Raw genomic sequence first — 7,442 nt, 5'->3', positions numbered from 1 at the left:
GATTAAATGAGACTACACTTGATCTTAGCCAAAATGCCGAGCAGCGACAGCCCAGAATTTCCGGCTATGACTCTTGTCCTCCTCGTCCACCGACATTCAGGTGCACCTTGCTGCGCTCGAATGTGCTTTTAAACTTTTAGTCTACGGTCACTTTTGGTCAAGAGACCTCCAGCTTGGCCGAGCACGGTGGAGTCTGTGTATGCAGAACCAGTAAAACAGGGTGACATCGTCTGGCACGCCTTCCACTGTCATCACCAGAAGAAATGGAGACGCTGTGAAGGCCCAGTGACACCCAACGCAGGGAGTCGAAGAAACCTCCAGCTTTGCCGAACAAAGTGCAATCCGTAAGTACTGGCGGAATCCAACAGGGGGCAATGTCTAGTCTCCCTGAGCTCCACCCTGGCGTGTTGGTCGTGGAGTCAGGATACCGAAATGAGACGCCGTGAAGGTACACCTACATCTAAATCAGGATGCCGTTCAGTCTGTCGCCACACTTCCCCGTTGGGCAGGATGAAGGGATGTGGTAACGGAAGTGAGGAGAAGGCAAGTCGGCATCCTGGGGTGAGGGGGAGTGGACTGTAAAAAGCAGCAGGAAATCTGTGCGGCATATCGGCTGAAAACGGAGCCTGGCAGCTACAAGTCCGCGAGTCATTTGGCTCGCAAGATTAGTGCACAAAGCGCCCGCCAGCAGAAAAGCTAGCAATGCTTTGGAGCCTGAAAGGCCATAAATTGGTCAGGATGAGACAACTGGACAAGAGAGAAAAGGGGAAACCAGGTTTTGCGCCATTTTCTGCTTTTGTACTTCTTGCTCCCCAAAGCGAGGTGAAGGCACCATTCCTGGAAGCATTGCAAGACCAGGTTGATGCGTGGAGCGGAAGGAGCAAGCCCCTGAACCATCTCCGAGTCCCAAAAATTAATTTAATATTCGGTCCCCAGATTGAGGGCATATCAGATATTAAACTGATAAGAACAGATACTACACTTGATCTGAGCCAAAAAGCCGAGAAGCGTTAGCCCATATTTTCCGGCTATGGCTCTTGTCCTCCTCGTCCACCGAGATTCAGGTGCACCTTGCTGCGCTCGACTGTGGTTTGGAACTTTTAGTCCCTACGGTCACTGTTGGTCAAGAGACCTCCAGCTTGGCCGAGCACGGTGGAGTCTGTGCATGCAGAACTAGTAAAACACAACAGGGAGACATCGTCTGGCGCGCCTTCCACTGTCATCACAGGAATAAATGGAGACGCTTTGAAGGCCCAGTGACACCCAATGCAGGGAGTCGAAGAAACCTCCAGCTTTGCCGAACAAAGGGCAATCCGTGCAAGCAGCAAGTACTGGCGGAATCCAACAGGGGGCAATGTCTAGTCCCACTGAGCTCCACCTTGGCGTGTTGGTCGTGGAGTCAGGAGAGCGAAAAGAGACTTCCCTGTTGTGCAGGGTGAAGGGCTGTGGTACCTGAAGTGAGGAGAAGGCAAATCGGCATCCGAGGGTGAGGGTGAGTGGCCTGTAAAAAGCAGCAGGAAATCTGTGTGGCATGTTAGCTGAAAACGGAGCCTGGCTGCCGTAAGTCCGCGAACATTCGGCTCGCAACATTAATGCACGAAGCGCCCGCCAGCAGAAAAGGTAGCAATGCTTTGGAGCCTGAAAGGCCATAAATTGGTCAGGATGAGACAACTGGACAAGAGAGAAAAGGGGAAGCCAGGTTTTGCGCCATTTTCTGCTTTTGTACTTTTTGCTCCCCTAAGCGGGGTGAAGGCACCATTCCTGGAAGCATTGCAAGACCAGGTTGATGCGTGGAGCGGAAGGAGCAAGCCCCTGAACCATCTCCGCGTCCCAAAAATCAATTTAATATTCAGTCCTCAGATAGAGAACATATCAGATATTAAACTGATAAGAACAGATTTTTTTTTTCAAAAAAATATACTTTATTCAGAAAAATTTATCATGAGCATTACAGAAACATTTCAAATTGTCTTGACTGTACATTTCCGGCAGGGTTACATGTTGCCTTGACTTTCTTTCATTCAATTTTGATATTGTCATACACATATCACTCTTTACATTACTATTCCTTCTTAAATATTTACAGTGGCATGTTTGTTTTTGTACATTGGCGTGTTGGTTGCCCCGACCGAGGGGCTTTACACTGTTACCCGCCCCTCGGTGTACATTTGCTGGAAAGACTTTACACAGTGGTCTTTCCCCATTGCGCCTTGGCGGCAGCTGCCCCAAGCTTGAGTGCGTCCTTCAGCACGTAGTCCTGGACCTTGGAATGTGCCAGTCTGCAACACTCGGTCGACGACAATTCTTTGCACTGGAAGATCAGCAAGTTTCGGGCATACCAAAGAGCGTCTTTTACCGAGTTGATGACCTTCCAGCAGCAGTTTATATTTGTCTCGGTGTGTGTCCCTGGAAACAGTCCGTAGAGCACAGAGTCCTGTGTCACAGATCTGTTCGGGATAAACCTTGACAAATACCACTGCATCTCTCTCCAGACCTTCTTCGCAAAGGCACATTCCACAAGGAGGTGTATGACCGTCTCATTTCCCCCACAGCCACTCCGAGGGCAGCGTGCATTGGCGCAGAGCCTTCGGGTGTGCATGAAGAAACTGACAGGGTGGGCCCTTCTCACCACCAGCCAAGCTCGGTCTTGGTGCTTGTTTGAAAGTTCTGGTGATGAGGCGTTCTGCCAGATGACTCTGGCAGTCTGCTCAGGGAACCATCCAAAGTCCTCCACGGTCTCCTTTTCCCTGAGGGCCTCGAGGACATTACGTGCTGACCACTGCTTCATTGCCTTGTGGTCAAAGGTGTTTTCCTTCAAAAACTTTTCCACGAAGGACAGGTGGTACGGTACGGTCCAACTACTTGGAGCGTTCCGCGGCAATGAGGCCAGACCCATCCTTCGTAACACCGGGGACAGGTAGAACCTCAGTATGAAGTGACACTTGGTGTTTGCATACTGGTGGTCCACGCACAGCTTGATGCAGCTGGACACAAAGGTGGCCAACAGGATGAGGGAGGCGTTGGGTACATTCCGCCCTCCCTTCTCCAGAGGTTTGTACATGGTGTCCCTTCGGACACGGTCCATCTTGGATCACCAGATTAATTTGAAGATGGCCCGGGTGACTGCTGCGGTGTAGGGTCGGGTTATGGGCCAGACCTGCGCCACGTACAGTAGCACCGAGAGTACCTCACACCTGATGACCAGGGGTTTGCCCGCAATGGAGAGGGAGCGTTGCTCCCACCAGCCCAGTTTCTGCCTTGCCTTTGCTAAGCGCTCCTCGCAGGTTTTGGTGCACGCCCCAGCAGCTCTGAACCATATCCCCAGCAAAATCAGGTAATCTGACCTGACAGTGAAGGGGACAAAGGACCGGTCGGCCCAGTTCCCAAAGAACATGGCCTCGCTCTTGCCACGGTTTATCTTGGCTCCCGAGGCCAGTTCAAACTGGTCGCAGGTGGTCAAGAGCCTGCGCACAGACGCAGGATCCGAGCAGAAGACGGCAACGTCGTCCATGTACAGGGAGGCCTTGACTTGCATGCCTCCACTGCCTGGGATCGTCACTCCTCTTATACCCGGATCCCTCCTGATGGACTCGGCAAAAGGTTCTATGCAGCACACAAAAAGGGCAGAGGAGAGAGGGCAGCCCTGCCTGGCTCCGGATTTGATCTGGAACTTTTCTGGTTCCCACCCATTGATTGAGACTGCGCTATAGATGTTTGTGTTGAGCAGTTTGATCCAATTGCGAATTCCCTCCCCAAACCCATTTTGGAGAGCACGTCCATCATGTAGTTCGGGAGAGAGAGAGAGCCGGGACTTTGGAAACAGCGCGGGAGTTTGAAAAAGCGCGGGAGCTGCGAGGCAGAGGGGACAGTTTAAAAGGTCGCTGCGTGGGTGAGGTAAGTACTGCTTAACAACTTCCTTACCTTGCAGGTCAGCTGTTAGTTCGGGAGAGAGAGAGAGAGCCAGGACCTTAAAAACAGCGCGGGAGTTTGAAAAAGCGCGGGAGCTGCGAGGCAGAGGGGCCAGTTTAAAAGGTCGCTGCCTGGGTGAGGTAAGTACAGATTAACAACTTACTTACCTTGCAGGCCCAGTCGATTTCAGCAGGAGCGAGCAGGCTAGTCCATTTCAGCGGGGGCAGTACGTAAGTGATTTCTGGGAGGTAAGTCTCTCCTTTAAAGACACTTACCTGGTCCCGTTTTCGGTCCCTCTTTGCTGTTTTTTAAAAAAAATGTTTCGTGTTTAAGGCGGGAACAGGAAGTCGACCCGCGGACTTCTGGGAAGACCCTCACCAATAAAATCTGGTGGAGAGGAAACCCGAGACACTACACGTGTAGTGTCTCCCACCCGCCCTCCTCCTCTAACCTAATAATAAAAACCCATTGGTGCGAGGTAAGTACCATATTTTATTATTATTTTTTTTTAAATAAAAAGATGTAATTTAGTTGTTAGCCAGATCTTGGTAGAAAGTTAGAGGGATGGCAGGGAAGGGAGTGCAATGTTCCTCCTGCAGGATGTTTGAAGTGAGGGATGCCGTTAGTGTCCCTGCTGATTTTACCTGCAGGAAGTGCTGCCATCTCCAGCTCCTCCAAGACCGAGTTAGGGAACTGGAGCTGGAGTTCGAAGAACTTCGGATCATTCGGGAGGCAGAGGGGGTCATAGATAGCAGCTTCAGGGAATTAGTTACACCAAAGATTGGAGATAGATGTGTAACTGTAAGGGGGACTGGGAAAAAGCAGTCAGTGCAGGGATCCCCTGCGGTCGTTCCCCTGAGAAACAAGTATACCGTTTTGGATACTTGTGGGGGGGACGACTTACCAGGGTAAGCCATGGGGTACGGGCCTCTGGCACAGAGTCTGTCCCTGTTGCTCAGAAGGGAAGGGGAGAGAGGAGCAGAGCATTAGTAATTGGGGACTCGATAGTCAGGGACACAGATAGGAGATTTTGTGGGAGCGTGAGAGACTCACGTTTGGTATGTTGCCTCCCAGGTGCAAGGGTACGTGATGTCTCGAATCGTGTTTTCAGGGTCCTTAAGGGGGAGGGGGAGCAGCCCCAAGTTGTGGTCCACATTGGCACTAACGACATTGGTATGAAAGGGGATAAGGATGTCAGGCAGGCTTTTAGGGAGCTAGGATGGAAGCTCAGAACTAGAACAAACAGAGTTGTTATCTCTGGGTTGTTGCCCGTGCCACGTGATAGTGAGATGAGGAATAGGGAGAGAGAGCAATTAAACACGTGGCTACAGGGATGGTGCAGGCGGGAGGGATTCAGATTTCTGGATAACTGGGGCACTTTCTGGGGAAGGTGGGACCTCTACAGACAGGATGGTCTACATCTGAACCTGAGTGGCACAAATATCCTGGGGAGGGGGAGAAGTGTTAGTGCTCTTTGGGGAGGGGGGGGTTAATCTAATGCAGCAGGGGCATGGGAACCTGGATTCTAGTTTTAGGGTAAGGGAGAATGAGCGTATAGAGGTCAGGAGCTCAGATTTGACGTCGCAGGAGGGGGCCAGTGTTCAGGTAGGTGGTTTGAAGTGTGTCTACGTCAATGCCAGGATTATACGAAACAAGGTAGGGGAACTGACAGCATGGGTTGGTACATGGGACTTCGATGTTGTGGCCATTTCGGAGACATGGATAGAGCAGGGGCAGGAATGGATGTTGCCGGTTCCAGGGTTTAGGTGTTTTAGTAAGCTCAGAGAAGGAGGCAAAAGAGGGGGCGGTGTGGCGCTGCTAGTCAAGAGCAGTATTACGGTGGCGGAGAGGATGCTAGATGGGGACTCTTCTTCCGAGGTAGTATGGGCTGAAGTTAGAAACAGGAAAGGTGAGGTCACCCTGTTGGGAGTTTTTTATAGGCCTCCAAATAGTTCTAGGGATGTAGAGGAAAGGATGGCGAGGATGATCCTGGATAAGAGCGAAAGTAGCAGGGTAGTTATTATGGGAGACTTTAACTTTCCAAATATTGACTGGAAAAGATATAGTTCGAGTCCATTAGATGGGTCGTTTTTTGTACAGTTTGTGCAGGAGGGTTTCCTGACAGTTTGTTGACAGGCCAACAAGAGCTGAGGCCACGTTGGATTTGGTTTTGGGTAATGAACCAGGCCAGGTGTTGGATTTGGAAGTAGGAGAGCACTTTGGGGACAGTGACCACAATTCGGTGACGTTTACGTTAATGATGGAAAGGGATAAGTATACACCGCAGGGCAAGAGTTATAGCTGGGGGAAGGGCAATTATGATGCCATTAGACGTGACTTGGGGCGGATAAGGTGGAGAAGTAGGCTGCAAGTGTTGGACACACTGGATAAGTGGAGCTTGTTCAAGGATCAGCTACTGCGTGTTCTTGATAAGTATGTACCGGTCAGGCAGGGAGGAAGGCGCCGGGCGAGGGAACCGTGGTTTACCAAAGAAGTGGAATCTCTTGTTAAGAGGAAGAAGGAGGCCTATGTGAAGATGAGGTGTGAAGTTTCAGTTGGGGCGATGGATAGTTACAAGGTAGCGAGGAAGGATCTAAAGAGAGAGCTAAGGCGAGCAAGGAGGGGACATGAGAAGTATTTGGCAGGAAGGATCAAGGAAAACCCAAAAGCTTTCTATAGGTATGTCAGGAATAAGCGAATGACTAGGGAAAGAGTAGGACCAGTCAAGGACAGGGATGGGAAGTTGTGCGTGGAGTCTGTAGAGATAGGCGAGATACTAAATGAATATTTTTCGTCTGTATTCACTCAGGAAAAAGAGAATGTTGTGGAGGAGAATGCTGAGACCCAGGCTAATAGATTGCATTGAGGTACGTAAGGAAGAGGTGTTGGCAATTCTGGACAGGCTGAAAATAGATAAGTCCCCGGGACCTGATGGGATTTATCCTAGGATTCTCTGGGAGGCCAGGGAAGAGATTGCTGGACCTTTGGCTTTGATTTTTATGTCATCATTGGCTACAGGAATAGTGCCAGAGGACTGGAGGATAGCAAATGTGGTCCCTTTGTTCAAAACGGGGAGCAGAGACAACCCCGGCAACTATAGACCGGTGAGCCTCACGTCTGTAGTGGGAAAAGTCTTGGAGGGGATTATAAGGGGCAAGATTTATAATCATCTAGATAGGAATAATATGATCAGGGATAGTCAGCATGGCTTTGTGAAGGGTAGCTCATGTCTCACAAACCTTATCGAGTTCTTTGAGAAGGTGACTGAACAGGTAGACGAGGGTAGTGCAGTTGCTGTGGTGTATATGGATTTCAGCAAAGCGTTTGATAAGGATCCCCACGGTAGGCTATTGCAGAAAATACGGAGGCTGGGGATTGAGGGTGATTTAGAGATGTGGATCAGAAATTGGCTAGCTGAAAGAAGACAGAGGGTGGTGGTTGATGGGAAATGTTCAGAATGGAGTTCAGTCACAAGTGGAGTACCACAAGGATCTGTTCTGGGGCCGTTGCTGTTTGTCATTTTTATCAATGAC

General features: G+C 50.3%; 1 non-coding gene and 1 pseudogene across 1 annotated transcript; both read right to left on the bottom strand.

Annotated features, from left to right (window-relative positions):
• Nucleotides 1–821: 821 nt before the first annotated feature.
• Nucleotides 822–1,012, bottom strand: LOC140397625 (U2 spliceosomal RNA). The gene has a single exon (XR_011937058.1). It is a non-coding gene; the product is annotated as a U2 spliceosomal RNA (small nuclear RNA).
• Nucleotides 1,013–1,745: 733 nt separating this feature from the next.
• On the bottom strand, nt 1,746–1,919 carry LOC140397163 (U2 spliceosomal RNA; annotated as a pseudogene).
• Nucleotides 1,920–7,442: the final 5,523 nt, after the last annotated feature.

The sequence above is a fragment of the Scyliorhinus torazame genome, chromosome 20, assembly GCF_047496885.1.
Source record: "Scyliorhinus torazame isolate Kashiwa2021f chromosome 20, sScyTor2.1, whole genome shotgun sequence".
Lineage (NCBI taxonomy): Eukaryota > Metazoa > Chordata > Chondrichthyes > Carcharhiniformes > Scyliorhinidae > Scyliorhinus > Scyliorhinus torazame.
Note: the sequence above shows the minus strand (reverse complement) of the source record. Positions and strands in the feature narration are given on the sequence as shown.